Here is a 27,433-nt window from a genome sequence, read left to right as displayed (position 1 = left end):
ATATGCTTCATTCGACCAAGAAATCGTGATCAATTATTTTCTTTTTATGATTATTATTTCGAGCAATATAAAGTTGATCATAATGGCAATTATCATGATTTTGTTCAGAAAATAAGAAAAGTTTTCTTTCTCAGTGTTTAAAAATCCATAATGTGATTGGGCCCAAGTACCACGTCATCTGAAAAAATTAAGTGAACCTCGCTATGACTTCAACGACGGGGTGATAAGTCCAAAAGTACATTGATAGTGTCAGTATAAGACGAGTGAAATTTACGTAAATTACAAGGTGTTGATGTTCAAGTCAACCCAATCGATTCCAGTAGAAAGCTCAACATATATATTTGTTATTCATCGAAAGCTTACAAACTTTACAAACGCGCAGCACATCTCCAACAGCACACGTCGATTTGTTTTTCGTTTTTTTTTTTTTTTTTTCGCCATTACAAGCGTAAGTTCTCGGCCCTCGCCTTTTCGCCCCTCACTGCACCAACATACTTGGCACTAATAAATTTCGCTCGACCGTGGCTTTCGTTTTATCTCCCCTATATTTGCTTCCTTTCTTTTAAACTTTCCCCCCCTCCTCGGCCCCCCCACAACTCCCCTCCATCGTGCACGTGGCGAACGTTTCGCTCGTTGAAACTTTGCAGCTTTGCCATACAAATGCTTATGTGTGGGTATGTATACACTTACTTGTAACTTTTTTTCCCGTATTTTTCTTTCTCCTCCACAGCGGAAAATAATATTGCGCAATATTCCTATGAACGCAAAATACAACCATTAGCCTTTCCTCCGAAAAAACAAAAAAACAAACAAACAAACAAACAAACAAACAAAAAGATATACAAAGTTCCACAGAACGAGCTAGCGAAAAGTCGAACATGAATCCCAAGGAAATAACGAGAGACCACTACGCAAGAAAAATCAAACGTACCAGGAAAAATTTATACGAGGTAAGAGAAAACCACCTCCTATGCCCACAGAATTGTACCACACGGTTACACATACCCCCCCTCCCACTCAATCGCCGTAGTAGGTTAATACGCAATACCACAGGATATCTCGGCCCAATTCTCTCGTATCGAGGAGCGGTCCATTTAGCCCAACGAAATCAGCTTATACAGTTGTGCACGCTTCCCCTTCATCTCGAATTCGAGAACTCGTATGCTGCACGTGTGCGTGTTTTATTATTAATTAGACCGACCCTGAGTGTAGTATCTCTCCTTGACTCGATTGGCCGGTCGGATGTTTGGGTTGTTGCTGGTGTAGTTTCTTTCGTGACGCGGCTGGCAGTGTATGTAAGTAGAAAGCCGTGAAAATAGTCAGACGTTCGTCGGACGAGGATTCTCCGACTTTCTCGGCACACGTCCACAACGCTTTTTGGTAAATGCCAAAAAAAGTCGTAATTCCCTACCCAAAATACAAATTGCAATCTGCACGCGATCTTTTCCTACCATCTTTGAGGAGAGAGGGGGAGACGGTGTGCAATCTTCGTACGGAAGACCAGGTCGAGTGTCCGAAGAGCAGACGCGCGTGTTATGCACCCAAGAGCTGGAAATAGAAAAAAAATCTGAAACTCATACTTTTTACCACTGCGTCTTTCGCAAAGCAGTTGCAGTGAGTATTTATCTTCATCAAAGAGGAGCCTTGAGGATTTGCTGAATAAGGGGATGAAAAAAAAGATACGTGTCAATGCCGTTTGGACAAAAGCGCGAGTTGGTTGTACTATTACATACGCTCTTTTACTTTTGTCTTTAAACTGCGAGTTTGATGTAATGGATAAAAATCCACCATCGTTTTTGTGCCGAAAAAAAAAAAAAAAGCCCAAAATCCCCTCCGACCCTTTGACATCCGAAACTAGTGCGCACCGCTAAAAGCAGCCTTCAATTTCATAATGCAAGCTCGTTAAAACGTGTGTGTCCAGCTTTGACGTTTCCATTAGAGGCCTCTCTCTTTTTCCCCAACTATTACACAGTTGGGTACTCCAACAGCGGCGTCAGTCAGCAGCGTCCAGCGGCAAACTCCGAAAACTCGATCTCGCTCGCGTACATGTGAATTATGCACACTTTTTCGTACTTTGGGCAAAAATCACAACGACACTTGTCTCATCTGATCTTTCATACCGTCAAGTTGCAATACCTCTGTACGTGAGTGCAAACACATGTGGAACACCAAATGCGTTGATAGGGAATTAAAGAAGAACCAAATATATGGTGCAAAAACTGAAAAAAAAACTTGATTGTCACAGATTTAACATGCTCGCAAGTGTATAAAATCTGTGACAAAAATTTTTTACCCTCTACAGCCTTCTTATGCCGATGATTGAAGAAAAATAGCTATTAATTGTTTAATTCAACAGGTTTGGTGAAATGTAGTTGATGAATCATCAATTTGATTGTTTTTTTAACGTTTATCAACACTATACCGTATAATAATATTGATAAACAACCAGAAATTTCAACTGTACGAAACGCTTTGAACGTGTACCTGAACACACTTGGATTTTACTTTGCCAAGGCCGAGTGTTGGGCGAATCGCTAAAATCAGTCACTGCAATCCTTCTCCTGTTATCCATAAAAAATCTCGAGGAACTAGGAACATGTGTACGTATATGCGATACGTCTATACGAAAACTCCCGATAAGTTGAGTCGAGGAACACAGACATCAGATGGAAAGAAGAAACTTAGATATAGAGGACCAGACAGATGGCGTATACGAGAAAGGGAGAAGGCAGGCGGCGATCAATACACCCACTATTGTACACTCGAGGTTTCTATCTACACGTGCTCGTACGTACTTACATTATACTGCCTGTACTCGCGCGCGTATTCCCTCTTGTGAAGTTGGAAGGCACATTGTAATCACGCGTATAGCATACACGCTGGTGTACAAGGGCCCAAAGGTACATACACCCGGGTGTGCTTCAGTTATACCATACGGTTCATTTGTAGAATGCGTCTCTCGTCTTCGACACCTTGCACGTGTACAATACGCTCCATTGTTTGCCAAGTACAAGCACGTGTGTATTTTACACCAAATACAATTCACAAAAAAAAAAATCAAAGCTCAGCCAACCAAATGACTATACGAGCTCGTGTGCGAGAGTATACACGCACCAAAGTATTAGCTCGGGCATTGTCACCACGGCCGGAGTTTTGATTAATTATCCTCTCTTCTGCCCCTCGTTCGTCGTATTATCGAGAGGCTTTGCTAATTTAATCCAATAATTGTACTGGGAGCTTCGGATGATGTTTTATTAGTGTAGGACCCCCTTATCCCCCCACAAATTGTTACGATTTGGGATCCATGTGACCCAGCCCCACCCCTCCCCCAACTCTAACTCTGAATCATTGACGAAAGTTCGTACGATGGAGTTGTTGGCTAATTAAAATCGTTACCCGATTAAACAGTCGCGTTTCACGGTTGGTCCGTTGGAGCTCCTCAGCTTGTGTGTGTAGGGGGGGGGGCTGTAGGACAAACCAACGTTTGGGAAATTTTGTAAGAACTACGTTTTGTATCGAATCTCAAAACATTCATTTTCAGAGATGTGTGGATGTACAATTACTCATCGAGCACGCGTATCCTCAGATTTTTGTTACCCCAAGTGTGCGATATATATGTCAAGAGAGAAAGAGAGAAATCAGGTATCCGACACGAAACTGTGGTAGAGAGTGGCTGTCGAGCGCATCGCTATCGCGTCCCGCGTCCATTAATTCGCTTAATTAATGTGCAGTGGCTTACCGCCCACCGTGTGTATATAATAGCGCGAATATCTGGACAACAGACGTTAGAACATTATATTGGATGTGGGGGAGTGGGGGTGGTAAAAAAATTTATTTTTCTTTTCCTTTTATTTTCATCTTTGCTCGTAAAAGCAGTATACTTGGTGTGAAGTTTCAAACAATTCCTTCGTCGTAAGTTCTGGGTCATTTAGCGCGAACAAGAAACTCCCTTCTCTCCGGGCAAAGAGAAAGTCCGGGGTGTACGTGGGAGCGAGCTGGTATGTAGTATACACATACCTGCAGAGAGAATGGGCCAGAGCAAGCTGTACGAGAACTGATGCAAGAGAGGGATGAGAATCGAGTTGGGGAGACAAAAGTTTCACTCGCTGTGCTGCGCTCGATACACGGCAACCATCGCGAGACGTACACCCGAGGATTTGATGATGTTATCCATGTATACTTATATATTCTTTCGAGGATTTTTGGGATTTTGGTTGTATGGAACAAAAGTTCATCTACATCAGTTGAGCCGAGTCTAATGAACATATCCGACGTATATACAGTCCCGCGGATGAACTGTTCCGCTGCGTAGTTCGATCAATCGGTATATGAGGGATCGAAGTTGGATAAGTAGATAATGGACGAGCTTAAAGGGGAACGACGAGGGATGAGGAAACATGGTCATATGTAACGTAACAAGGTCCAGCCACACTTGCAACGTGTACAAGGAGGAGGCGAAGAAATCCGCGGGATAAAACCAAAAGATGATGATAATGTATACGCTCGAGAGGGTTTTCGAATAGGTATCCGATGGAGAGATTCCGTATAAATTTTAACGACCGAGCGAACCATCAGCTGCAGCTAGTAGCGCGCTACTGCTCTCGAGCGCCCTCTACCTCTCCCTCAACCCCACCCCACGGAGTGTCAGACCTCTAAGCGGTCGTCTATCGATCGCGAACCCAGTTTTCTTTCTCTCTCTCTCTCCCTTCCTCCTCTTTCGCAACCATATAGGTATACATACACGTACATCCACCCCCTTGTTCGTGCGCTATATACACACCTATACGTGCATTGCTGCTGAAAAACGCTTTCGCTCGAACCTTCCCTTCTTTCTTCATACTGTATGCCCTCCAAAGGAGGTGAAACATATATATGTATACGTATACCGCATGATCATCAAGGCTTGTTTGGTTAATACCTGAGAGGCTTGTTAGAAACCCTCGCCCTGCTGCTGCATATACGCGTGATGTTTCCTTCAAGACACCCCGGGACTGGCTCCATTAGGGAAATGAATTCCGCAAGCAGCTAGGGTTCTATAACTCCCCCCCTTCCCTCACTTCTTGTATTGGCCACTTTCTTACTCGTATATGTAGCGATCTAGGGGGTATCCACTTTGTTTAGCTTTCCAATCGCAACGAAAGTAGCAACCAATACCTACGTATATGTGAAGGAATTGCATCTTCTTCACGGCAAAAATATATGTCAAGTGTGTATCCGAGCAAACTGTTATCGCGGCCCCCCTCGAGGGTCTTATCGGGATAATTACTCGGTTCGCTTCTCTTCTCTCTCGTTGACCCAAAGATTAATTGTCATCGGATCTTTCTCTCTCGCGTTGTATATACAGCGCCCCCGCGCGGCAGCACGCACGAGTTTTCCCTCCTTAGTTGGGATGAGGGAGAAAAACACGCGTATAGATCAAGGGAATTGCCGTTTGGTCGGGATGAATTTTGTTTCCAGATTTTATTGATTATATTGCGGCGCGCTGTATACACGAGAGTGATGGACTGGTCGATTAATCGAGCAACTTTTCCGTCGACGAGGAAGAGCAAAAAAGATCACTCTTGCGTCCCCACTGCATTACACGATATTTCGGTTAATAAATAACGGAGAGTGTGTATATATTATGTAACCAACTGTGGACCGATGCCGCGTCTGGACAACGTTGGTGATGCTGTTGGGAGAACACATTTCCAGACCATTCGTCTTCATAACCTTGTTTTATGGGAGCAGAGCTGTAATTTATAGAGGGGAAAAAAAACCTATCCAGCCCTTCTCTCCTATTTTTTTTTTTTTTTCCTCAGTCAAGAAGAAGAGGAAGATGGGCGAGAGGAGGAAAGAAAAAATAAAAATCTTCATGAATACGAGATGCGATCGATCGAAAGCGATCGTGAGCACGCGCGCGCCCTCAGCTGACGTCATAATCCAAAGAGGCTTGGGGATATACGCGACACCAGTTTCCTTACCCATTAACGCTCGGATGAGCCCAGGTTCTGCAGTCATGGCTCCTAATGCACATCACTGGAATTGCATGTATATACTTGTACAACGAGAAGAGATCGCTACAGATAAATGGGGGGAATGTTCCCCTTATGCTACTCCTAATTGAATTTTCAAGGAACAACTTACAGGTTATGTGCCTATGTGTGTTTTTTTTTCAGGTTTTTATTTACAGTTTAACGAAACTTCTAATTCCTTCCTCTTATAAAAGATAAAGATCATTTCACTATTGTACTTTCCGTACTTATACATATGTCGAATTAAAAGGTTAGATGATAAGCTCGGATTAGTGACCTAACCTTTATCCTCGTGAAGCGAAACAAGATGTTAGTATGGTGTGGGGGGGGGGATGTCCAACCATGATATAAAAGAATCATCGCCTTTGACAAAAACCGAAAGGATGAGGTAGAGCGCTTCTGATGCTCAAACATGGGAGAGAAAAACCATTTATGAGAATACCTATGTGCCCCCAACAAAGCGTCACAGCCCATCATACAATATATATGTTGTAGCTCGGAATCTTCGAATATAGCGCATTTTAAGGGGGAATGGCGAGAGAGAGAGAGACGACGGGCAAATACACTTTTGAATATATATTTTTCCTGCAGCCGCTGGAGAATCGCGTGCACTGGCAGTTACAAGCCATCTGGCGCGACTGAGAATGTAGGTCGCGCGCGGATTTCACCCCCCCCCCCCCCGACCCCCTTTCTCCCCATACTTCCTTCTCCTGCTCATAGACCTTCGTCCTTTTGGTCGAAAAAGTCGTGAAAAGTACCGAAGAGGAGGAAAAAAAAAGGGGTCCATCGCGATCTTTTATATCTTCGATTTCTCCGTTTATACACACGCGAGTCAAAGAGGATTACACGAATTACGGACAAGCTTTTGTTTATCGCTTCGACACTAGAGTGCACACGAGAGAGGGGAAGTAGTGGTTGGAATGCAAACAAACATTACAATTATCGCGATAAGAGCTCGGGGTCGTGCTGAGTAAGAAGGTCGGAGGGAGAAAAAAAAACTCACGGCTGATATGCGTCATTGGAAACCTTCCAAGACATGCTTTTTACTGCGGTAAGGAGACAATCGTCTTTTAAAAATATATATATAAAAGAGACGCAAACACAGTCACACAGAGTTGTACTTTGACAAGATCTACGGTTTAATTATCCCTGGAGATTTTTAGGGGGGGAGTTTGCACACCTTTGTGCCGACGATATCGATATATATACTACTCGGGTATACATTTCCATGCCCGAAGGTTTGAAAAAGAAACGGAGGAGAGTTGTGCAAACAGTGTAAGTATAGGGTATTAAATAAGATGTGTACGATAGTGGAAAATTTAAAGTCAACCAGTGAGATGATAAGAAAAGCTCGCGAGGAGGGGAAAAACGAGGGCACGGGGTGAAATCAATGAATAAACGGGTACATCGTTGGGGATGAGGGGCTCGTTAGTTCCATCTTCACTGTATTTGATTACTGTTTCATGAAAAATTTGGAAACCAACTTCATGCACGGTTTTTTTTTTGTTTTTTTTTTTTTCCACGGTAATTGAAACATGCTATACATCACGGCTTCCACCAGATTTACCCTTTTGACCTGGGATGCTTGTTTTTCAATCAACATCTAAAAAAAAAGCAATGGTATTCCGTACCGAAAGGAAGAAAAGAATTAATCATCTCACGGTTTGTTGAACAAAATTACCCATCGTTAAAAAAAAAAAAAAAAAAAAAAAAAAAAAAAACAAGAAGAAGGCGCGAAAGAAGAAGACGAAGAAAATTTTCATTCCCTCGTAGAGTAGTGGTGGAAGGTGCGAAAGAGGAGGAGGATCGCGCACGTACGTATATACGCGAGTACGTGAGTTGACGAAAAAAATTTCCTCCCCGGTGAAATTTGCGCCGAGCGCGTGGGTATAGGGGAAAGAAAAAAAAAAAAAATTGGCCCCTCTTCTCCCTCCTCGTCCTCGCTTCTCCGCACGGCGCACAAAAGTCACGTCCGACAAATCGGCGAAACGAAACGGCGGAAGCCCTCTTGGCTGCTTTTCAATTTTCCACCCAGCTTCCTCTCTCTCTCTCTTAGGCTCTTTTGGATTCTTTCTCCGCTACTTCTACGTCATTCTCCCTATGCTACTTCCTTTTTGCTCACACTGCCGTCCCTTTTACGCCTTTGCGACAAGCGAGTCAAAGGCGTGCGAAAAATTAAACGTGCCTATAACATCAAATGCCGGACTGTCGACTTTAGCTTGGACGCGAGCCCGTATAATTTATTTCGTCTTCTTTTTTTGTCATCCTCGTAAAACACGGTGTCGCGACGAAATGATGCTTTTGAGAATTGCCGTTTGTCTGACCGGTAGTGGCAATAAAAAACATAGTTTCAACCATCGGAAGCCCCAAACAGAGTCGATCTTTCACTGGAAAAGTGTGATTATCAAAGTATAAAATCCACGGGGATTGCCGATAAAATATACCGAGCATGCGTGCAACGCCAATAATGCACCTATTATGTGTTAGAACCCAGAGGGTTACCGATTAAACCCCACAACAAGTCATAACCGATCATCTCAAAATTGTTTTAAAAAAAAGGTGAAACGTATACGTAAAAGTTAACAATTGTTCACCTGTTCTGCTGTTGCTCGGCGCTCGCGGAGTTGAGGCTCTTGACTGGTCGCTGCTGGCCGGTGCAGCTTTGCGCTGCTCACCGGGTTTCCAGCTGTTCTGGCGCGACGCCGCCACAGTTGCCCTTGTCCCTGTGTCCCTCTTCCTTTGGTTCCCTGCCGCCACTGATGTCCTCCCTCGTACCACCTGCTAACGACGCTTGGTGCTGGAGTTGCAGCCTCTCGCCGCTACGTTCGCGTCTATGCATCACACCTTGGAGACACTTTCTATTTCTTTCTAATCTTTTAATGCTCTGGAAAACACAATAATCACCGTGGCTTTGGTTAATACATTCAGTATACCATGGTAAGCAATTGCATTATTTTTCATGAATAAAATTAACTCGAAAGGATCACGTTACACCCTTGCTGTTGGATAATCGGTAATGTTCAACGAGAACTACCCTGGTCTCAAGATAACGGGGTCTTTTTTTTTTTTTTTTTGTTCTCCTGGCTTTTGTACCTTTTATTCTTACTGCACGACTTTGACTATCGCGGCAGTTACCGTTTAGTCGGAACAGGGCCGTTAGAGTGATAATACGAACGAACCTTTACATTTCTAGCGAGTAATTTTATATATCCCCCCCTTCCCCTTTCCCCGACGATCGATCGCAAAATTGAAAGTCAACAATAATAGTGCGCGGAAAAACACATCCTCTCCTAAGCTCCTGCGTATTGACTGTCCGTAAAACGCGTCCTATCAACTTTCTTTCTGTTCCATACCGTATTTTGTTTCTTTATCCTGTATTGTATTTCTTTCTCTCCCCACGGCCCCCCTTTTTTTTGCGCGTCTCACGCGGAGAAACTACCAGTGAATTTTCCCTTCCAGCGCGCAAAATCGAATTACTCCCCTTTCGTTGTTCCGTTGGAGCTCCTTTAAGGCAGCTCGGGCAACTGTACTGTGTATCCTCGAGAAATGAGAAAAGAATTGGACGGGAAAATTCACTCCCGTTTTATCAAGTGACCTCCCCTACCCCCCCCCTTTTCCCCCCATCGGTGTTTCATCATCGAGAAAAATCAAATTTAGCGCAGCCACGTCGTTTTATGGATTTGTGGAACGAAAAAATAAAATAAAATAATGTTGCGAAAGGAAGTTGTACGAGCTGCGGATATGTGAATCTTTCCAATTTAAAAACGAAGGCTAAAAGTGTGTTATCGAGATTAGTCTTGAGTGGATAATATATTGAGGGAAAAGCCGAGATAATTTCAATCAGTAAATACGAGCAAATGTTAACATGGATTAAGCGATGCCATTTACGTCATTTAATGACGCTATTGGAAAATAACACACTTACGTGGGGGATGCAAGGGTAAAATAAAATAACAAAAAAAAAATAAAAACCAAGAAAACTATAGCAGCAGGTGATGTAAGGGATGTGTTGGGTGAATAATAAAAACAACAGATGCAGAATGAGTTAAAGCGGGGGTTTTCCCGTCTATTGCGGGACATTCGGGAAGGGAGACTGTTTTAATTGATTAGCATTGTTATATATATATATATATGCATATAATCCACTGTTACCGGGTGGGGAAAATTTCCTCCTAAACTTTGGCGATAATTTCTTAGGGTGAAGGGAGAAAAGTGGGCGGGCGAGGGTTAATGAGCAAATAAAGTTAAAAGAGAACGAGGGAGAAGGGTGTCTAGTTGGGAATTCCTCTGACGGAGGAAATTAAGGGCTGGGCTGCAAGGAAAGGTCGGAAAAAGCGCGTGACAGGGGACGGTGGATAACTTTTGCCGACAGAGTCGCGTCCACCTCCATGATTTTTTTTTTCTTTTTTTTCTCTCTATTTTTAGGAGAACAGTGAAATAACCGGAGGATCTCCAATTGTTTTATCTAATGCTCGCTTTGTGTGTTGTTACGTATGGGATAATAAGTGTGCTTTTGTTGGTGCTTTTTCGCTCGTATGCTGGCTTTTCTTTTTTCCTTGAGTTGGTATTCTGACAGCCATTGTTGGGTAATTAGTTATTCGCGTTATTGTTTGTTTCTCATTACGTATAAAGGAAACTGGGGCGAGTTTGTGCACTTTTGATATTTCATTTTTTTTCCCCCGAACTCTAACTGGCATTTGATGATTTAAAAAATTGTACATAAAACATGGCTTTCCGAGACTACAAATAAGGATATTTTTGAACAGTATTACTTGGACGAATTTGTGTAGCAAGATTGATTGCAAAAATATTTTATAATAAAAAAAATGGGAGTAAGTTCATACGTGCCATTGAAAATTGCAGTATTTATTTATTTTCAATTCTAAAGTTTGACTAAAAAAATATTTTTAAACTAAAAAAATGAGAGTAAATTCATATGTGCTATTGAAAGTTGTAGTATTTATTTATTTTCAATTCTAAAGCTTACCTACAATAAACACTCTAGCAATTTTCTCATTTAAAAGACTTACATAAAGGAATTTGCAATTGAGCTATTGTACAAACAGTTTATTTAAAAAAATTTGTAGTTTTGTTTGCAAAAACTTCGAATTTTATTAATAATGACAAAAGATATTTTTATATAGAAACGATAGCAATAAAAATTTTGTATTTTTGTTAAAAAATATTTAATAAATTTTCTTTTGATCTTGAGTCGCGAATCTTAAATACATTGATGTAGTCTTTTAAATAATGATGTATGAATACAAAATTTATAAAAAAAAAAAAAACGTTGATATTTCCTTTTTTATCAAACAATGTTTAAACCATGGAAGGTAAATTTATTGTAAGAGTTCAGTAAGTTTTTAAACAATGGGTATTGCTTAAAATTAAAAAATAGTACTAACGAACACGAGTATCTAATTCTGAGAAATCAATTTTGATAAGACTTTAGAATATCATTTCTATATCATCCACGATCAAACACAGCATCTTCAGCACGATTCTATAATATCTACGTTTATACTTGATACATTTTAATGATTATTACACGTTTGAACCAGTTTATATTGTATGAAAGTGTGAATATTTGATTTTAAAAAGTTTTTTGTAAAACCTTTGGTACAGGCATTTAACTTAGACTCAGTAAAAGAGTTATTTTAATACTGAGCACTAAAATTAAAGGTTTTATTTAATAAGAAATTCTCACTCTGAAATTTTATTTTGAGCCTAACTATAGCACTTTACCACTTATAGTGCCTCAACTATGCAAAAATAAACTGTACAATTAGAAAATTAACTAAAAAGTGGATGTACTGGGTGTAATAGTCAGTGGGTTGATTTTGAAACTACTTTCTCCCATTGTGGGGGATGGAAGAATTATACTTTGAAGTTTTATCAATATCCATTCACCAAATACTCTCTTCCCGTCGATGCGATCAAACGCGATTTTCTAAAATTTTATTTCACTTTACTAGGACAAAAGATGATAGTAAAAGTTAAATTACTCATTACCGAGCTTCGACTGCTTCAAACAAGAAATCCGACATTATTGTTACGAATTGGTGGAAAAATCAGTAAAAGCATGTTTCCTTATCGATCAAAAACGATGTATGGAGCACGCCGACTTATTCAACTTTAGCACATTTATTTTCTCGACTGCCATCGAGCGTAACGAATAATAAATTATCGTGAAATAAATATGGATGAATATATCATACGTATGAATACGGATTTGCATTAATTGGAGCTTATCAATAAGAGTCGGAATAAACATTAATTAGCTGGCCATATCCTTCAATGCGATGTTCATTATGTCAAAGTAGTTTTAGAAGTTACTATTGACAATCATATTCTTTTTTTTTTTATCGAATATATTCTTTGGTGAGCAGCGACAACATGAAATTATTATTTTTCTAACTCGAAAGCTATGTGGTCGTGGTTATTTATATTTATTGATTTATTACTTTGAAATCGATTTAGCGTTTTTGATTGATAATAATAATAAGTATATGCTGCTTCTATTGGTGAAAAAATACTTTAAAACTCTTATTTTGATTTGAAGTTTCACTTCAAAACTCACCCAAGTTTGAAGTTCACCTTCAAAATTACAGTAAATCACTTCTTTCAATGTATATTCTTTGATTTAAACTTTTGATTGAAAAGTTGAAATGGTTCCACGGTGTTGGTAGATTCCTCAACCCCTCCGCTCATGCCTCGGGACCATTAATAGGACAACTGTGAGTAGTGAACAAGGTGGGAGAAGAGGAGAGATGGTGGGAGTTTACGACGGCTTGCGATCTGAGGTGCGGCTGTGGGGGGCTCCTGTCGGCGTCTGGTGCTCGTGCGAACGTGTGTGCTCCATTAACCTAAGCATTGTACTATTCGACAATAAATATCTTGTTACAAAATAAACACACGGTTACATTTCAGCTTTTATTCACACCTGATCTCGTATATTAGAAACAAAAACTCTAGCCGTATACTTGACGTTTCTAAATAGTATAGGTTATGTACTCAAAACAATAAGGTGACAGAGCTTAGGGCTCTGACTTATTTTATGTATTCTTATGTAGCGGTTGTAGCTGGGTTGATTAGAGCTAATCTGACTGGGGGTTTTTTTTATCGAGTCTCGCTTCAAGGTGATCCGGTGGTAGGCGGTCTGCAAGGGGTGTGCAGAGCCAGTTCAAAAGGCCAGGGCATGCGGGTGAAAAAAGGGAGGATTAGTCATAGGAGCGAACAGGTAAAAAAAAAAAACAAAAAAAAAATGAAAACAAAAACAGAGCTCAAATGGCTTCAACGTGCTCACCACCGGAGAAACTCAAGGGTGGGTTTCGAAAAATTTTCAAAAAAAACAGTGTATTTTTCCAAATGATGTCTGGACTTTGAGGGACTTTCTTTCCGAGGGAAACCGACACCTGGCCAGCTCGTCGGTAAAGTCATTAGCAGTTTTAAAATGGGTTCGGTAGGACGGGTTGGATGGTTAACGAAAGAGATCCTTTCACCTGCACTATCTGCAAGTTGTAACCGTTAGTACAATGGATAACCGAGTCGTCCAAAGGGGAGTTTTCACTGTAGGGTCGTACGAAAGACTATGGCATACTAGAGGAAAGAGGGCGATTTGGGAGAAAAAAGTATTAGGTCGTAAAGGTAAGGATTTAAGATACGTTAAAACTCTTCAATAGGTATAAGTGACATCAAATAGACTAAACAGAATATGATTCTACGTAAAAAAAAAAAAATAAATAAATAACATTTAAATTATCATTTACATCCCACAAAGCACAATTGAAAAATCTTTCAAGGATGTATGTGTGTCAGAAACCTAATGGTTAATCGATATCATTCGACCAAACAACTTGACGTGGTGGAAATGAAATAATTGCAGCGTAACATCTTATACCTCTGTTCTCCCCTACGTACAAACACATAAAAATCTCCGTCAAAGGACCCGCAAACTAACAGACAAATTTGACGAAAAGGGGATAATTGTTGGTTTGCTCAGAGAGAAAGAGAATATGTGCACACAAGTGGGGCTAAACGAGTGTGTTTGAATACACAGAGCGGGAGAGCATAACCTGTCCGAGTCGAAAAATCCCTTTTCACTTTGTATCCTTTGACGTTTCCTCGATATTCTCCGATGTTGGCGCGTGTGTGTAGGCCGCACGCGATTTCGCGGTCTGTCAATCAATTTTGTTTGCACACACAGACACGGCGTTGCTCTAGCAAACACCCAACTGCACGGACGCTGAGAACTGTGCTGAGAGAGAAGCTGTTTGTGATCTTTTTAACTTTTGAAGAGGTGCTAGAATTTTTTCAACTTATTTCTCTTTATCATATTTTTTTTTCCATTCATGCGTGTAAAAGATAAATAAATACAAGGAAAAAAGTATGGCAGTGCATTCGTTATTATGCAAATGAGGTGCCGTTTCTTTGGGCCAAAGATCAAAGCCTCCCATTAAACTTTCCCAACCTTCTTGCTCTCAGTCGAATGATACCGCCAATGCTCGGGTAGACTCCGTGCGCCCGATGGAACTTTGACTTTGCTGATTGCACTTTTCAATTGCCCTCTCTCTCTCTCTCTCTCTCTGGGTATTGTGCGTTGAATTTATGAAATTCATCTTAATACAAAAGGAGTTCCAGAAGAGGGCCACGATAAAAGAGAAACGAGTGATGGTTAATAGATGCACCGAGAAAGAAATACTGCCATTTTTACAGTGAAACTATGGTAAAGTTGAGACTAGAATTTTCATTGTGACTTTCTATAATTTTTCATCTATTTCCAGCGTAACTTTTTTATCACAACAGTTTCTGTATACATGTACTCAGTGATTTTGCAGTAATAATTATTATATAGTTCTTTTCTTTACGTAGAACCGATGACGATCTAAGTGAAAATGAACCGAGATAAAATTATGAAAAAAATCACTAAAATAAGTAATAAGACTTGTAGATGTATACTGGAAGTTCTTTGGTTTTATAGAATTAAAAATCGTGTTTGATATACCAAAAGTGTAAATTTGTAATGCTTCCTTTGATAAAAATTTCAAGATAAACCGATAGGGTAAGTTTAAAGGATTGAAGTGTAAGAAAATAAGGTACCGACCGCTTGTTTTTTTTTTTTTTTTTTCAAGGATTCAAAGAAACAGCAACTAATTTCCCCTACCCAACCTAGATTTCAAAATTTTCAGGCTCACTCGTAACAACAACGTACCTACAATTTTTTCTCGCGACTTTGGAAAGAAAAGGAAAAAAACTATTCAACCTCAAAGTTCACACGTAGATATATATGGATATGTGTAAGTAACTGACCCAGTTCGCGAGGTATTACTTAACGAATACACACACACACACCCGCGCTAAAAGTACGTATACATCACGAGTCATCGTGAGATTTGCAAAAAATAATTAAAAACAGTGCCTCTAGTTCCCGTGATCTAATTTAAAATTTAAATTACTACCCCACTCGGTTCTCGCGACAGGTTGAGTGCGTGACACCGGGGTGACAAGTGCATGAATGTTGTTGTGTAGTTTTTTTTTTTTTTTTTTTTTTTTTTTTTCATTTTTCGCGTTAAAAATTAACGCTCAGCACGATATACCCCAACTATGATACGCCAACTCCACGTCAGAAGACGCCCTTTCCCCAGCATGATCCAATTAACTGTCATCAGTGGAAACTTGGCTTATAATTGAGACGGAGAATTAGCAAACGGCCATGAGCCCATGAAGAGAAATCTGCAATATTTTTTTTTTCTCCCTCTCGCGATTCTCAATTAAATATTATACGCTTCGATGTGTTTTAGAATCGTGTTTGGGAAAAAAAGAAAAAATTATAGTTCACTAAAAAAAAAAAAAAAAAAAACAAAACATCTAGCGAGTAATTGCACGAAGAGATATCACTACGCGAAAGAGGAAAAACTCCCTTGTACTCAATGGAATTAATTTTTTTACGCGTATTTTATTAATATGCGATTACGAGGCACATTTTTAATATTTAGGGCTCGAAATCGCTCAATTTTTCATAATATTACTAAAAATTTCAAGTAAATCCCCGTTAAAAATTATCATTTTTCAATCGATAGGAATTTTATTTGAACATTCACGTCTCGTTGCTACATAAAATTTAATTGCATTTTATTCAACATTTTCATGATTCAATAATTTTCTGCAGCAAACTCATGGGTTTGACATCAAAGACTGTATACACATTCGATGATTAATCGATTACGAAATACGTTTGCAGTACATTTAATGGCCTTTATTGAATTTAATGTCAACTCTGACAGTCATTACCATATAAAATTTATACGGAAAAAAAAAAAAAAACCTTTACTAACCCATATTAAATTAAACGCTGTGTGGTAAAACACAAAAATTCCATCATACTTCCGTTGCAATGAAATATGTTATTCGTTCCCACAAAGTATGATGCTTTGGGGTAACACGCGTCAAATCGTTCGACTGTAAAACGCGCGTCCCATGCATTTTAATAAAAATTCAACATAATTTACTGCGGCAAACAACTATTCATATTCGTCAGCGCAAAATCGATTCGAGCGAAAACGAGCATTTGCTAGGGAAGGGTGCAAATGGAAAATATAGCGAGAAACACCGAAAGAAACCTTTTGCGGTGGTGTCGGCTAGCCAGTCTCTCGAACGGATTTTAACCCAAATGCCCAACCAGTTGGCAAATCATATTCAGTTGGTAAAACGGAAATCAGACCGTCTCGCTCGCCTGTATGTGTTATTGTGTACGTATAAAATATACTTTGTAAAATTTTAAAAAACTCGTGTTTTTGTGAATTACAATTTTTAAAAAATGTTGATCGAAATGTATCGAACGTATACTTTGAATTCCCGTAACTTTTGAGATGAGGTTTGGAAATTGGAAATATTGAAAATTTTCTATGTTTGTTTATTTAAAAAGATTTTTGATTAACAAAGTAGTGAAAAAAAAAAGAGTGACATTTAAATGAGCACAGTCACTATGCACTTTAGTGTTCCAAGTATGGTTATCAATGATTAATATTTTTTCGAGTGCCACCAACAACTGAATTTATGAAATTTAAACTCGTATAAATGGTAAAAATACATATTATTTTTACAAGTATAACGAGTATAAAACTAGAAAATAGTGAAATTTTCCAACGAAAACATGAATAGTCACATAGTAATATAATTAGAACATGTAAGTAGAAGTACACTTAATGCGTTTCAATTGTTCCTTGCTTCGTCGAAACCCCTGACACTCACGTGATAAAATTTAGGTCCACGAACGCGTAAAATATTATTTTCTTCATTTTCTGTAAGTAACAACACGAGAAAAAGAATTGGAGCTCACTCGAGTTCTCGCAACAACAAATCGATACTACACGGGCGAGTGACTTCTCGTCGTGTCATCACAGTTCATTCCACCTACGATTTTAGCACCACCGAGGCTTATACATGTACATAGTTGTACGTAAGCGACAAACAATTAATTTTGATGCATTTACCTGGATAATCCTTTAATCCCGAAATAAATTTCAAAGCGACCCAATGTATCGTTATAACGAATCGCGGCGTGGATCTTGTTCGAAACGTTTTTTTTTCTGCGATGTTTTTAATTTACAATTTTTTTTTTTTACAGTCGCTCGTCAATCATAAAATTCACAAAACAAACGTTTTGTTTACTTCGTTTTGCTCGTTTCCTGTCATATTTTCATTACCCATTGTTGCAGCGTAAATTTGAAACAACAATGTAACACCGGTTCTATGTACAAAGTTTTCACTTCGTTGCAACAATAACAGAGCTTGTTTCGGGAGAAACAAAAAATTAAAAGTACAAACGTACCTGGTCTCTAAATTTGATGTAGTGATAAGTGTAAAACTTTTTCAAAATAATGCATATTATAAAGTGTAAAATAGTGAATATATACTATTTGAACTGTACAACAGTAGATTTCACTATTTCGCAGTTTTACACTTATAACTTTTTTGAACTATCGAATAGGTATACTCACTGTGAAATAATGGATTTCGCCGTGAAAAAAGTGAATATTCACTATTCCTACCAAGTAAACTATTTAAAATTAATTGGTAAATTTATTGTTGGTACACCCCTCGATGTAATGTGCATAGGATGTGCAGTTATCTTCATTTGGATGGTGGGAATAAAAGACCCTAATTTTTCAATATTTCACCAGTGAAAATGTTGTTCACTATTTCACTATTAGAGAGTGTAACACACAAGTACGGGTTGTAAACGTACCCACCCATTGCGTTGAAAATTCATGATGTGTAGGGCTGACCGAAGAGCGTAACTCGGGTGCCCCAACCTCGCGATTTCCGATCGAAAGCCGAGAGGGATGCAATAAGGAGCGCGCGAAGGGTCACGGAGAGAGAAAGCTGGAAACCCGCCAGCGTATCGTGTTCGATGATTTTGCATTAAAGTTTCAACGGTGCACACACGATTCTCGTGATACGCGCAAGCGCAAAGGGTTGAACAATTTTCCAAGCTTTTTGATCCGCACAAAATCACCAAAAAAAAAAAATTTTTTTTAAACCAATTTCTACCGCAGGGAGAACTATAGAAAATATGGAGATGAATGTTCGCGGTGACTGTAGCGTGTGGTTTTTTAGAGTCATTTTTTTTTTTTTTTTTCGTCATTCGTAAGACTTTCTTTCATTCTTTGTCTACAAACGAAGCATGAACTTTTTTGCACCCCCGTGTTGTTTGTTGCTAGGGCGGGCGTACACATAAGTTTGACGTCGTTCCCAGCTGATGCAACGCAATTTTGATTTATTGATCGGTATTTTCATTGTATATCAACTCTATCTCTCTAAATTTGAAATGGTAAAAATTTTCACTATTTGCGCATATGAAATAGGTTTTTACTGGTGACATAGTGAAAAATTAAGGTCTATTATTCTTCGCACTTTGTTGATATAAATTTTAATTCTAAATATTCATCAGTAATCCAACAAACGAATGAAGATAATCCGTACAACCTATACACATTATATCGAGTGATATGTACCAACAATAAGTTAACCAACTAATTCAAATAGTGAATCGGTGAATATTCACTATTACACTGTGAACACTTGGTAATTTAATATTCAATAAAAATCTTATTGTATTTGATCTTTTGAGGCAAGAATTAATACACACAATATGTCGTCCGACGTTTTGGCAACCGGTGTGTTGCCCTCATCAGGCTTTATTGAAAATAAATAAAGTTAATATTCGTACACAACTTTTAAATAATGGAATCGTCTGTTTTACTGCTTAAATATAATGTATATATTCCCTATTTCACAGTTTCCGTACTACTTTCAAAAACTTGTGTACTTATAACTATTTCAAGTTTAGAGAGCATACGTGATTGGGACGACTAGTAAAAATAGCCGTCACTTTGAAGTTGAAAAGTTTCCCTCTCTTGCGGAGTAAATATTACCGTGAATATTGTTGTTTTTTTTTCCATCCAAAACTACCGTATACGGAACACTTCTCGGTGCAACTTCGTATTCCTACATCCACCCGAGAAACCGCGACACGAGAAGATGAATCACAGTACCAACGAGGGAATCAAAACAAAAAAAAAAAACCACCCCAAAGTTCAAGCACGCATACCTTCCTCCTCCGTATAGTCTAGTCCTCAACAGTATCACCTCCGGCCCGAAGAGAGCAAAAGAGAACCAGCCCTCGAGTCTTAATTAAAACTTTTCTCAACCCCCCCCCCCACAACTTCCCTGATGTAATTCAATACACGCAGCAGCCGACAAACCAAGAGGAAGAAGCAGCAGTAGCGCGCGGGTGGACGGGGCATTAGCGTGTTTTCCTAAATGATTAATGGTCCGGACGTCGCCGGGGCAGCGCCGCAAACTCACCCCCCCTTACGTCTATATATATACATATATACGTTTCCAAGGCCGTCGTCACCTGCATAGCCACGCCGTCGTATATGGTTTATAGGCCAGTTGGCTCGGGCAATTAAAACTGCGCCCCGTGATGCACCTCCCTTGCATTTTTTTTTTTTTTTTTTTTTTTTTTTTTTCACCACTGGCTCTATTTTGCGGGAAACAGTAAAATTGTGTATTCACCCACGCATATACTCACTTCGGGTGCTCCAGCTGACGAGATCTGCGCGGCGAGAGCCCAGGGGCTGTGTACGGGCACTGCGCGCTAGCGACCCATGTCGTGCTCCCTCGACACAACAAGTATAAGCGCACCAACACTTTATTTATACCACCTTTTCTTCGCGAATCATTACACTACGTATTGTGATCTTCCTTGGCAGCTCTCTCTCTGTGTTCCGGTAAACAGCCCGCACTGATATCACACACACACAACAACAACAACAACAACAAAGGAAAAGAAACAAACGCAAGAAAAAAAGACTCTTGGTATCACTTTCTGCTCCTCCCGGTTGGCAACAACAACAACAACAACAACAACACCTGCACCACCTGCGCGTGCATCAAATCACAGAAATAATCTTCAGGGTTGGGGCGAAAGGAACAAAAACAGCACCACCATCACTATGCCGAGCAGCTGGGCTAACCTTGTGTCCTCTCCTTTGTTTGTTTGTTTGTTTTTTTGTTTCTTCCCCCCCACCTCCCAGAGCAGTTGAAGCTCCACACGGTCCTCTTCCAGAGTCCACCAGCCCAAGATCAGCCCCCGGCGCGCAGTCTCGTGACCCCGTTGCCGTCCACGGCCCGCGCTGCCATTTTGCCCGAGTAGTGTTTTTTTTTTTTTTTTTTTTTTTTTCCTCCCCCTTGAGTTCAACCTGGCCTCTCCTCCGCCATATCGCCGCTCCTCCCTCGATGGGTCTCTCTCTGTGTTGCAATACCACAAAAGCACCCTGATCCAACTACAAGATGGTGGACTGACGCGCGCTCTCTCTCTCCTCCCGTTTTGCGTCAGCCCCGCACACCCCCGTGGTGGTACTGCACTCTGTAGCTCCTGTACCAGACCCTCGGCAAGTATCCAAGGATAGCCTCAGCGTGCCAAAGGGGCACTTAGAATATTGTGAACCCGAGGTGCACTGGAGCACCGTATTGCCGCAGCTCCGAGAGCAACAACCATACTGCCTTCGCCCCGTTTCGCTGTGCCCGTACACACACACGGAGGCTATCCACCCACGCTCGCTACCTCTCGCGCTGCTTTGCGCAAGTCTACACGTCGCTACCCTTGTCTCTCTCTCTCTCTTCAACTCCCCCGTGTCTGTGTGTACAAACTTTACAATGGAGGGAAAGGAGAAACAAAATAAAGGACGAGCCCTACAGTATATAGTCCTGGCTTGATGCAGCAGGGGGTCGGGTCGAGGCTGCCGTTAGTCCGTAGCCGGGCCGGTCCTTTTAGGGTTTTCCTCGCAGGTTGTTAATATTATGTACATAGGAATCGAGAAAAAAATACCATAGTGTGTCTTCGGTGGCGGTGTTGCCATACGACGCCCTCCTCCTCCCCCTGTCCTCGGGTCGTTTGGTGCATTTTACACACGCATATGACACGTATACGGGGAGTTGAAAGCGACCCCTGGCGATTAGGGCAAAAATGTATATACATGTACGGTGACTTGGATTTTTGAACTGTGTTGTAAATAAATGAGGGGGAGGTTGAATCATTTTTTTTTTTTTTTTTTCTTTTCATAGATTCGCTAGGAAATAGGGGTGGATTGTCGGCTCGGCAGGGAGGGTTTTACGGCCGCGAGGTACTCGGAGCTACATCTCACTCTCTGGTGGTGAGCTTTTTTTTCTCTCTTTGGATGAGCTTACTCGAAAGCTCGGCTGTTACCGTCGGTGGGTTTCAAGACGGGTGGATGGTGGACGCGCGGGAGAGAGGCTCGTCTGACTCGACGGGCGTTTCTCTACTGCGATTCGCTCGAGACGCGGAAGATGGGGTTCGTGGGGAGAATAAGCGGGTGTTTGCTACACGTCCCGGAATATTACTTTTTGTGCTTTTTTCTCACGCGTTTCTTCGGTGACAAAAGGTTTTTACTGCATGTGTGCAAACGATGGTGTAAATGGATGTTCTATAGTGTAGTAGTGAACTTAACGTTTCTGTTATAACATCGTATGAACTGGGAATTTTTTCGTGCCCAAAGACTTATTATTGCGTGTAACTAAAAATAGCAGTACATTGTACCTCATCATTGACAAACAATCTGTTCAATTATTGAGAATTTACTGGAATCGTTAACGAAAACAGAAAATTTTCATGAATACTCACCTTGTGAAATTCATTTTGATTTCACAATCTGTCCAAACGCATGGAGCTGGATTTCTAAATTTTATCACCAATTATAAAAACGTATTTCAATAATTTATTCCTCAAGTAGCTAGAAAATAACGCGTGCACCTCAGGCATGGGGCGCGAAAGTGGATTTCTTGAAGTACTTGGAATTGTTTCATTTTTTGTTTGACATTTGTTTCAAATTCAGTCAAATACAACAATTAACAAAAATTAATATGAATAACGACATTTGTACACGAACATGGTAATTCAAATAAAGTAATTCGACCTCTTTTTGTTTATAATTGAAGTATATAAGTATTTTACCTACCTTTTTTAAAATACAGTATTCCAAATGAAAAAATTAAATTATCTAAAACTTGCACATAATAAACATAGATAACTACAATAGTTAACTTGTTTTGTACTTAATCAATATGATGTGTATTTCGCACTGTAGATGTAAAAAATTTTTATTGGCCCGTTATGAAAAGTTGCGCTATTTTCAAATTTCAAATAGTCCAAATTTTGAACGATTTCTGGGTTGTATTTTACGAATTGGAATACTACAGTACCGTGGGTATTTTCTTTTTTCCTATGTCATGACAGGTTTTTAAAAATTCAGAAAAATTTTTCTACAGCTTTTCTTTTTAAACAGAATTTCATATTAGTACTGAGTAACACAACTATCATAAAATTAAATGATTCTTAATTATATTGAATATATTAACTCTTGACAAATTAAATTTGTTAGAAAGTGTTACTAAAGCGTTGCCCAACGTGACATACACATAAAATACTATAATTATTATGATATCGAAGACAAACTTATCGCTAAACATATGTGTATGACGATTTCAAAATTTTTCATATATAAATGCATGGGCTTTCTAGACGCTACACAGTCTTCTCTTTGAGTGAAAGATTCGTTTGAAGAATATTCATTTTATAAACTTTCGTACAACTACAATTTTTGGACAGTAAATTATATCATATGTATGTTTGTCTGTATCGTTATTTAACTTCAGTTATATGAAGAGTGAATCTTAAAATCATTTAATAAATACAAAATCGTTATAATTATCCTGAAATAACCGTTAAAAAAACCAAGACAAATTGAGAAAAAATAAAATCAAAGAACTAAGAGGTAAGTTTTTTCGATTAAAAAAAACTATGTAATACCTAAATAAATTTCTGAAACAAAAATTTTGAATAACACTAACAAACAAAAAATTTCACAGTAGAATATTTGATACGACAAATTACATTATTTACACAGCATTGCAGCTGGCCAGGAACTTCCGTGGCACATCGTTCACAAGTATGGCTGAAGAAGCTACTTCCTCCAAAAATTGGCATCGTTGTAATGTATGTGAAAAGACCTTCGTCACGTCCTACAAGCTCACAAGACATGTGCGCACACATACTGGGGAAAAACCGTTTCAGTGCACAGTTTGTTTTCAACGTTTTCGTCATCAACATCACCTCACCATTCACACGAGCTTACACACGGGCAAAAAGCCATTCAAATGCTCGATATGTTCACATTCGTTTCACCAAAAAACTCACCTTATCTCCCACATGCGTACCCATACTGGAGAAAAGCCATTCAAATGCTCGATATGTTCACTAGCATTTAGTGATAAATCAAATCTTATAAGACACACACGCATCCACACTGGCGAAAAGCCATTCAAATGCTCGATATGTTCACATTCGTTTTACCAAAAAATTCACCTTATCACCCACATGCGTACCCATACTGGAGAAAAGCCATTCAAATGCTCGATATGTTCACAATCGTTTCACCAAAAAACTCACCTTATCTCCCACATGCGTACCCATACTGGAGAAAAGCCATTTAAGTGCTCGATATGTTCACTAGCATTTAGTCAAAAATCTAATCTCACTGTTCACACACACATCCACACGGGCGAAAAGCCATTCAAATGCTCGATATGTTCACATTCGTTTTACCAAAAAATTCACCTTATCACCCACATGCGTACCCATACTGGAGAAAAGCCATTCAAATGCTCGATATGTTCACAATCGTTTCACCAAAAAACTCACCTTATCACCCATATGCGTACTCATACTGGAGAAAAGCCATTCAAGTGCTCGATATGTTCACTAGCATTTAGTCATAAATCAAATCTTACTTTACATACACGCATCCACACGGGCGAGAAACCATTTCAGTGCACAATTTGCGCAAAATCTTTTACTGGTAAACATAATCTTACTACCCACATCCGAGTACACACAGGCGAAAAACCATTTAAGTGCTCGATGTGCCTACAAGCATTTGGCAACAAATCTAATTTTATGAGACACAAACGCATTCACCAAGTCGAGAAAACATTTCGGTGCAACATTTGTTTACAAAATTTTCGTCATCAACACCATCTTACCGTCCATACGAGGTTACACACGGTCGAAAAGCCATTCAAGTGCTCGGTATGTTTACAATCGTTTCACAAAAAATCTCACCTTACCACCCATATGCGTGTCCATACTCGAGAAAAGCCTTTCAAGTGCTCGGTATGTTCGAAAGCATTTAGTGACAAATCTAATCTTACAAGACACACACTTATCCACATAGAAGAAAAATCCTTTCAATGTTCGACATGTTCACGATCTTTCCGATATCGACACCACCTCAAAAATCACATGAAAATTCATACTAGAGAACCTAAACCCTATAGATGCACAACATGTCCACAATCTTTCATTCAAAATAATGGTCTTATGCGTCACATAAACATCCATCACGGCACATATTGTTGCGACGAGTGTTCGCAAACTTTCACTCATAAAAGTTCTCTTGTGAAGCATTTTCTCTCTGAGCACAACTATCGCTGCACTATGTGCCCCCAAACATTTGTCCGAAGTACTTTTCTTGAAAATCACATGAGGAGCCATCATAATTTTTCCTGTGACGAGTCCCTACGAACCTTTACCGATTTGGACAGTTTCAAGGATCACAAACGAGACCGTCATTTCTATCGTTGCATGGCGTGTCCGCGATCTTTTCGTCAAATCAACAATTACAATTACCATGTAGCTCATCGCCACCCGTTTAGTTGTGACATGTGCGATTACTTTTGCAACACATCCTCCGATCTCTTGTGGCACAAACGCGATTGCCACGATTTTTAATTACGTGAGGTTATATCACGATAATAATACATGCCTGATAATTACCTAAGGTCCGTCGAAATTGTTCCGTGAATTCACTTGCATGATCTTATAATTCATTTTTATCTTTATCGTTGAATGCTTTTTAGATTACAGAAGGATCTTGAACTTATTGTTCTGCGTTTATTATGTTATACAATTTTATTTGCTTTTTGAAATGTTATTAACTGAAATAAGATATAGTTACAATATTACGTATTTTTTTAAAGAAATTTTTAGTCCACTAATAACTTGTGCATTGTCAAAATTGTCTCATAAAAAATTTGTAATAAAAATTTTTGAAAATATTGAACTGTATCTTACTTTTGAAAATTTTTATTCCCAAGACGTAACATTCCTGTATATTTTAAAAGAAAAAGTATTGAAGTGTCTGATGTATTATGTTGAAAGAACAAGGAAACATAATAAAAAAGTCAAAACAAAACCAGGTAAAATTTAAGATAGGATTCCCTGAAAAATCCTTAATGAAATCTGTTTGCAAATCGAGGTTTTAACGCATGGAAACATAGTGTAGTTTCACACTAGAAGAGGTATATTATCTAGTCCTGTGTATATATTCCAAAAATCAAATACTAGACTTGCACCAATGGTATTTGTAGTTTTAAAAATTAGTATGCCTTGAAGTGGAAAAATACGTTTTTTGTAATTGCCTACGTTAAAAGTGAGGTTAAGAGCGTCGGCTATAAACTCGTATAAACATTTTTTAAGGTTAAAGACAATTTTAGAAATTCTCTTCTAAATTTTAATCTTAGAACTTGAGTGAGAGCATCGGTTTCTTTAGCAAGCAATGTTTGCCAAAATTCTTGTAAATCTTATTAACACAAATCTATGTGACAATTGCACCTTTGACTTGAGGGTCACCCATAAGCCACTTTGAGTACATACGAAATCCTACCTACATGCTCTTTTCAATATATTTATCAATCTCTTAAAAATTAGTAATCGTATTCAAAAACATTCACGATTAAAATAATTAATTCATAAATATATGGGCGCGATCCATATTTATGATGTAGTTAATTCATTTAGTTGAACTGCGTCACCAAAGAGACTCTTATCCGTAAAAATCGGATGATTTTTAATTTATCTAACACACTTATACTAATGATTTTTTTTATCAGTGAGTAAAAAAAAAAAAAAAAAAAAAAAAAAAAAAAAAAAAAAAAAAAAAAAAAAAAAAAAACTAGAAAAAACCTGACACAACAATACAAAGACCATTTATAAAAACTGGCAAAATTAAAAAGGAACAAATAATGTGCCTTATATTGTTTTGTATATTTATTAAATAACGAGCCACTACTTTCATGTACAGACTTAATTTCATTTAGAATCTTGATTATCATTGAAAAATAATGTAGTAGTATTTAAATAATAAAATCACCCAGTGACGCGCAACAAAAAAGAAACGGTACATACATGTTCTAATAGCGAAGCAACCATGTACAAATTCATCTAACACGATGTTGCTTTCTCGGCTGCGCTACACAACTGGAAGAAAAATAAATAGCTCCAGAGGGCCACTCTTGAAAAAAGTGGGTGATTCTAAGAACTATTTTATTGGTATTCTTTCTAATTGTTGAATGATTGTATTTGTATCAATTTAGATAGAATGAATATTTTCCATGTTTTATCTAGAATTATTTTTTTCAGTCGAATCATCGTATAAATCTTCCACACTTTCTGGTTTGGATCTGAAATATATCCTTACAATGCACAGTCGTAAAAACTCGTTGCAATGAAAATTTAAATAGACTTTTATGCATCATCATTATAAAATATCTACATGTACTGTAAAATTAGTTGCAATCTATAAGTATTCCAACATTTCGAATAAATTTGCTTCATTCAAATACGGTTTGTAAAAGGTATAATGAAGTAGAATACTACAAAAAAATAACTACCAATTAATAAAATGATTCTCATATCTATTTAGTAAATTGACTTTAGATGAATAAAATTGATTAAAAAGTGCTATTAAATCATTGCCTAACGTGATATGCACATC

General features: G+C 38.8%; 1 protein-coding gene across 1 annotated transcript in view; it reads right to left on the bottom strand.

Moving 5' to 3' along the window:
* Window positions 1-8,891, bottom strand: part of rho-5 (rhomboid-5) — a 49,774-nt gene extending 40,883 nt beyond the window's left edge. The window contains exon 1 of the mRNA XM_089595157.1: window positions 8,609-8,891. The gene's annotated coding sequence lies outside the window, so the exon portion shown is untranslated. The remainder of the gene's footprint in view (window positions 1-8,608) is intronic.
* Between the last annotated feature and the right edge of the window lie 18,542 nt (window positions 8,892-27,433).

This window comes from Copidosoma floridanum, unplaced genomic scaffold (genome assembly GCF_036245765.1).
Source record: "Copidosoma floridanum isolate Cflo_tuat_1 unplaced genomic scaffold, Cflo_Japanese_pri ptg000025l, whole genome shotgun sequence".
NCBI lineage: Eukaryota > Metazoa > Arthropoda > Insecta > Hymenoptera > Encyrtidae > Copidosoma > Copidosoma floridanum.
This window is presented reverse-complemented; position numbering and strand designations above follow the sequence as displayed.